At 46.1% G+C, this 7,319-nt stretch overlaps 1 non-coding gene across 1 annotated transcript; it reads right to left on the bottom strand.

Annotated features, from left to right (window-relative positions):
* Positions 1–3,136: 3,136 nt before the first annotated feature.
* TRNAG-GCC (transfer RNA glycine (anticodon GCC)) lies at positions 3,137–3,207 on the bottom strand. The gene has a single exon. It is a non-coding gene; the product is annotated as a tRNA-Gly (tRNA).
* Between the last annotated feature and the right edge of the window lie 4,112 nt (positions 3,208–7,319).

Raw genomic sequence — 7,319 nt, 5'->3', positions numbered from 1 at the left:
GTGGTGCTATTCTTCTAGTGGTATCATGTGAACGTCGACTACATGATACTTCACCTTTATGGGCCTAGGGGAGTAGGGGAATGCATCATGTATTTGGATACTAATTTTGGGGTTGCGGGAGCAACATAAACCCAAGCCCCCGTTAGGAAACCGGTGCACGAGGGAGTGTAGGATCTCAAAGTTTAACGATGTCGTTAGATTTATCTTAATTACTTTCTTGTAGTTGCGGATTCTTGCAAGAGGTATAATCACAAGCATGTATTAGTCCAAGTATGGGGTAGTGCATTAGCATAGGTTCAACCACACAACACTTACCAAACCATTGAAGATTATTCAGCTATGTGAAGCGAAAGCACTTAACGAAATTCCTGTGTGTCATCAGGAATGTTTGGTTATTATAAGTAAAACAACCGGCTTGTCCTTTGCTATAAAAAGGATTGGGCCATGATACGCGTACAACACGCGACCGTTGGGAACCCCAAGAGGAAGGTGTGATGCGTACAGCGGCAAGTTTTCCCTCAGTAAGAAACCAAGGTTTATCGAACCAGTAGGAGCCAAGAAGCACGTTGAAGGTTGATGGCGGCGGAGTGTAGTGCGGCGCAACACCAGGGATTCCGGCGCCAACGTGGAACCTGCACAACACAACCAAAGTACTTTGTCCCAACGTAACAGTGAGGTTGTCAATCTCACCGGCTTGCTGTAACAAAGGATTAGATGTATAGTGTGGATGATGATTGTTTGCGAGAAAACGAAAAGCAGTATTGCGAAGAGATTGTATTCGATTAAAAGAATGGACCGGGGTCCACAGTTCACTAGAGGTGTCTCTCCGATAAGAATAAGCATGTTGGGTGAACAAATTACAGTTGGGCAATTGACAAATAAAGAGGGCATGACCATGCACATATATGTTATGATGAGTATTGTGAGATTTAATTGGGCATTACGACAAAGTACATAGACCGCTATCCAGCATGCATCTATGCCTAAAAAGTCCACCTTCAGGTTATCATCCGAACCCCCTCCAGTATTAAGTTGTAAACAACAGACAAATTGCATTAAGTATGGTGCGTAATGTAATCAATGAATATATCCTTAGACATAGCATTGATGTTTTATCCCTAGTGGCAATAGCACATCCACAACCTTAGATGTTTCTGTCACTCCCCCAGATTTAATGGAGACATGAACCCACTATCGAGCATAAATACTCCCTCTTGGAGTTACAAGCAAAAACTTGGCCAGAGCCTCTACTAGTAACGGAGAGCATGCAAGATCATAAACAACACATAGATGATATTGATAATCAACATAACATAGCATTCATTTATTCATCGGATCCCAACAAACACAACATGTAGCATTACAGATAGATGATCTTGATCATGTTAGGCAGCTCACAAGATCCAACAATGATAGCACAATTAGGAGAAGACGACCATCTAGCTACTGCTATGGACCCATAGTCCAGGGGTGAACTACTCACTCATCACTCCGGAGGCGACCATGGCGGTGAAGAGTTCTCCGGGAGATGATTCCCCTCTCCGGCAGGGTGCCGAAGGCGATCTCCTGAATCCCCCGAGATGGGATTTTTTTTAGTGCATGATGTAACTATCTTGAACCAGATTAATTTTGGACATCACAATGCACATCAATTGATACCAATTAATTTCAGTCTTTTTCAGCACTAGAAATTTTATTATTTCAGCAGCATTTACATAGAGGGGCATGAAGGGGATTAAGCAAGCGACGACAGGAACATCTATGCCTAGACAAGTCCAACATGGACAAATTCATCCGATGGGTAGACCAGTTTGAATCTTTTGAGTTGGCCTAGCTTGATGATGTACTTTTACATTGGAGCTCTTGTTATTATGAAAAACCTTTTTAGCATGGAAGGAAGAATTGACCTAAGGGCTTCTTTGATTCATAGGAGAGGAAAAACATACAAATAGGAAAAATATAGGATTGATATGTCATGCCTATTTAAATCCTATGAGAAGATGGAGTGTGTTTAATTGTAGCAAAGGGATTTTGAATGAGGTATGACCTAATTTTTTTTCCTATATGATGTACACTATAAGATTTCTATAGGATTAGTTTCTATAGAACATGTTCCTATGAATTAAAATAGTTATGTAGTCGTATTAGATTCAAATCCTACACAATTTATATATAAATCTTATGAATCAAAGGAACCCTAAAGGATTGCAAGCTGGGGGCTGATCTCCAATGTCCAAGGGTTTTGAGCAATCATGACGACAAGTGTTAAACCAAAAGCATCTGCATGATGAGCAAATGAAGTAGGGAGACAATACATGCCGAAATATGCATGTGAGTGTCGGAGCTAGGACTGCCAGCTAGTGATGTTAAGGGCTTGTTTGATTCAAAGGATTTGCATAGGAATTGTGTAGGATTTGGTTCCTATGGGAAAAATTCCTATACATGTTGTTTGATTCATAGGAACATATCCTATAGGAAAAATTTCTATAAGAATCTTGTAGTGTAATTCCTATAGGAAAAAAGAATTAGCTCATACCTCATGGAAAAATTCCTTTGCTACAATCAAACAAACTTCATCTTCCTATAGGTTTCAAGTAGACATGCCATTCCAATCTCATACCTTTCCTATTCCTATGCTTTTCCTATCCTTTAAATCAAAGGAGCCCTAAAAGCTTGAAAAAACTACAGAGATGTCAAGAAGTACGGAATGAAGCGTGTACTTTCGTTTAGTATGAAATGAAGCGTGCACTTGCCTTGTTTTTTTTAAAGCCTCCACTTTCGTTCGCAACATCGCCATCATTCCTAAAGCGTGCACTACGATATGGGGGACCAAGGCCCTGCAAATACAATGTGACTCATTGTTAGTGCAGTATGGAATGAAGCGTGCACTTTCGTTGCAATGCTGTCATCATTCCTAAAGCTATAAAAAAGATTGCCGCTCATACTTAACATTCCATCAAACCCATTGAATCCCACCCACAAGAGTTGTACATCGCTCTATAGAAGTGGAACAAAGCATACAACATGAATGGTGAAATGGCAGAAGAAACAAACCCACAATGGTTGTACGTGTGGAATGCGCAGATTAACAAAGCATAAAACAGAAGGAATGGTGAAATGGCAGAAGAAACAAAAATGCACCAGCCGGGAATCGAACCCGGGTCTGTACCGTGGCAGGGTACTATTCTACCACTAGACCACTGGTGCTATACGTATCATTCTCTTCAAAACTTTGATATAAAATGCAGTGTTTTGTACGCTGAACACCACGGTCTTTCCCCATCTATTCTTCATTTCGCGAATCAACAGTTTGTACTGACACTGCAGTTTTTGATGCAGTCGCCAGACAAGCCACAGCGTGAATCAACATGCTTCCATCTGACCTTGGTGTCGAGGGGAGGAAATACCACCTGATACCCCCTCCCAACTTTGTCAGAGCATCTCCAGTCGCGTCCCTCAAAGCGTCCTCCAAACCGCGCCGAATTGAGTGTTTGGGGGACGTGTTTTGTTCGTGCCGCCTTTGGGGGACGTCGCTCCCCAGCCGCGTCCCCCAAACGCTGCCCCAAATGAATTTTGGTGCACGAAAATAAATGTTTTCATTCAATTTTGATTATATATTACAAAGTTTGAATGAAAACGGCTAGATTTCATCTAAACCTAGACTACTGACCGCCCGGCGGTGCGTTCGACGGCCCCGCCCCGTCGTCGCCTCCCCTACGCCGCAGCTCCTCCTGCGCGCGCCTCCTCTCCTTGCGTTCGGCGGTGGCCAGACGGTGCCGCTCCCGCCGCGCGTCCTCCTCCGCCCTCCCCTGCTGGGCCGCCTGGAGGGAGAGCTCGACGGCGCGACGAATCTGCGCCTCTTCGCGGGCACGGGTGTCGTCCTGGAGCTTCTTCTCCGACTCGAAGGACTCGACGAGCGCGCGTTGCTGATCGGCCGTCTCGTCCGGGTGCGGCCCGTCGTCGTCGGACCACTCGAACTCGTCGTCGTCGTCCTCCTCCACCTCGGTCTCCTCCGCCTCGGCCTCCTCCTCCTCCTCCATTGGCGCCTCCTCCTCCACATCTGTTGGCGCCTCCATCATCGTCGCCGCCAACACGGCGTCCTCCACCGCCAACTGGTCCGCCCGCCTCCCCCATAACGCCCTCAGCGCCGCCTCCCGCTGATGACGCTCCTCCGCCGACTCCCGCCGCTGGCGCTCTATCGACTCCCGCCGTTCACGGTACAGCGCCTCTCGCTCACCGCGCTGGCGCTGGTGCTCGTCAGTCCACCGCTGCTCCATCTCCGCCCGGTACCGGCACCGTCGCGCCTCCTGTCTCGTCGAGGCGTCAGACGCCGCAACGGTGGCGTCCTGCTGCTCCTGCCACGCTGCTGCCGCCGCGGCCTCACCAGCAGCGGGGCCATGGGCGCAGAACGCCGCCAGATCCGCCGCCTGCGCCGCCTCCCGCTGCTGGCGGGCCTGCTGCTGCATTGCCTCCCGCCGCTGTTGACGGTGTGCACGCCATCGCTCTTCCCGGGTCGCTGCTGAGGGGTCGGTGTCGACCTGCGTTTCCGGGACTGCAAGTGGAGGGGACGGCGGTGGAGGGAAGTGGCCAGCGCCGGGGCGGTTCGCCATTGCTACTGGTGGTGGAGGAGACGGCGGTGGAGCGACGAGGGATGTGTTTGTTGCCGGCGGGGTGTGGTGGCTACCGTTGAGCCGGGAGACCTTTTATAGACGCCGGCGTCGAGAAGAAAGCGCGGGAACAGGCGAGAAGAGGCGTGAAGATCGCGCGGGAACGGGCGGTGGCGTGCGAACGCCGGCGACGCGTGGAGGCTGCGCAGCACTGCGGTGACCCAGCATACCACTGCATGTTGTAGTATACAAGTCGTTGATATGATCTTTGTGAAGGGACTTCTTCACAAATTGCCATATCCCTCAGAGTGGTACAACAGAAACATTGCAGGTCATAACACTCCATACATTATTACAAATATTGTCTTAACAAGTTGGTATTCTCACAGGTCCTATGAGAACACCCTAAGATACTACTTAAGTACGATTACAACTCATAACAAATATAAAGAGAGCTCAACAACTTATTTAGGTAAGTTCTACGTTGCTCGGCTCTATGATGCTAGGGTATGTCACTACTCCTCCACCTCCGTGTCATCTGGTCCGTAGACTATCCCATAGTCTACTCCTTCCACTCCGCCTGAAGATCGGGTTCTTCGTAGACCAGCTCGTAACTTCCTTCCGGTGCTCCATCGTTGACGGCCTCCACTTCCGATCACGATCTAGCAAGGGTGTCGAAAGAAAGTGAGTACAGGGGTACTCAGCAAGTTCTAAAAGAGTAAAAAGGTGTTTGATGCACTAGCTACGACCATTGATCAGGAAATCGCAGGTCAATGCATGTTTTGAAATCATTTCTTCAAAAGGTTGCTTTTATTATGAAAACTATGCCCGTCAGTCTTCACAGGTTGACTAGAACTTCGTGGAGTTCCTTTCCTGCCGCGTTCGCGATTCCTTCCCGAAACAGGGAGTGACAGCCACAATTTGATACACTCTGCAGAGGTGCGTTACTTTTCCCACAAGAGATCTCACCCTTTTTGCCATCCGCAGGGACTTGCCCCCGTTCACACTTCCTTTGGTGTGAGGCCAGGTATAAAGATCCAAGCCCACACCGCCTTCTCCGCGACTGCAAACCCACCCTTTTGTCCAACCGTACACCCCCAGTAGACTTCCCCCGATAATACGGCTTTACTCACGGTGTACTCCGGACAATCCCTCATAGATCATAGAGCCATCATCACTAGCTAATGGATGGGGATTTAAAAGGCTATCCCAACCTACGGCAGTGCCTCCAACACCCCGCCGGCTCTACCAATCCGTTGGCGTGCAGAAGGGAAAAGATAAGGCTGGCTTCCCCTAGCCATTATAGATCTCATGGTCAACGCGGTTTGTACGGCGTTAGAATCACTGGACGGCATTGGTAATTTAATCATAGGGTGATATAACCCATGCAATGGAACCTCCACCATATCAACACATACCATGGTTCCATTGCCAACCACATAGTCATATTCATAGTTGGAAAGTAACATTTTATTTGCGATGCAGGAATGATAAGTATATAGCTTTGCATTAAAGTAGTAGAAAATAATCAAGTTGACATGAGCAAGGGTGAACTTGCACGTGGGACTGCGAGATAGTGCAGTTCAATGCAGTTGATGGAACCTGGACCTCGGGTTCTGTAAGAAGCATCATTGTCCGGTAAGGACAATGTTATAAAATCCAAATAATGCAATCATGGATGTATTATTTTATGTTGAATCCCTTTACCCCGCTGAGTTATATCAATTTAGGGTTGAGTTTAAGATTTATGTCTTTGACGGTAACTTGCAATTGATTTAAAAGTATAAACCATTTTAAATCACATAAAGTACAATAATTCAAAGTAAAACTATTTTACTTGGTGATTCCCTTAATCATTCCAAAAATAATTTGAAATCATAGAGTTACCTCTATAGTTTTTGGAATAAAAGGAATATAGTATTTTTCTTGGAAAAATACCCTTTGCAATAGAAATGACTTGGAATAGTAGAATTTCATTTTGAAATGTTTGAAAATAAGTATTTGAACTTATTTGAGATTTTTCCTTGAATTTTAAATACAAGGAAATAATAGTTTAAAATTCCAAGTTATTATTTAAATTCTTAAAATTCATAATTTTGAATTTGTTTCATAAATTCCATTTCATATTTTATTCTTGTTAAGATTTATTTTTCATTCATTAATCCAATTTTTAATGGATTTTTAGAATTGTATTTTATTTATTAAAAATTGGTAAAGTTCTGGCCTTTTCTTAATTGTTAAAAGACAGAAATGCCCCTGGCCCCTATTGGGCCAGCCCATTTAACTAAAGCCCAGGGACAGCCCATTAAGGCTTGTCCCTTATGGGTCGGTGGCGCCGAATGGCCCACCTCACTCACTCACTCGGCCCTTGATACGTCTCCGACGTATCGATAATTTCTTATGTTCCATGCCACATTATTGATGATATCTACATGTTATATGCACATTTTATGTCATAATTATGCATTTTCTGGAACTAACCTATTGACGAGATGCCGAAGGGCTAGTTCCTATTTTCTGCTGTTTTTGGTTTCAGAAATCCTAGTAAGGAAATATTCTCGGAATCGGACGAAATCAACGCCGAAGATCTTAGAATCCCCGGAAGCATCCAGAACACACGAGAGAGGCCAGAGGGGGGCCACAGGCCCACCAGAGCATAGGCTGGCGCGGCCTAGGGGTGGCACGCGCCCCCCTATGGTGTCGCCGCCTCGT

This window comes from Lolium perenne, chromosome 3 (genome assembly GCF_019359855.2).
Source record: "Lolium perenne isolate Kyuss_39 chromosome 3, Kyuss_2.0, whole genome shotgun sequence".
NCBI lineage: Eukaryota > Viridiplantae > Streptophyta > Magnoliopsida > Poales > Poaceae > Lolium > Lolium perenne.
The sequence above is the reverse complement of the archived record's forward strand: the minus strand, read 5'-3'. Positions and strand labels throughout refer to the sequence as shown.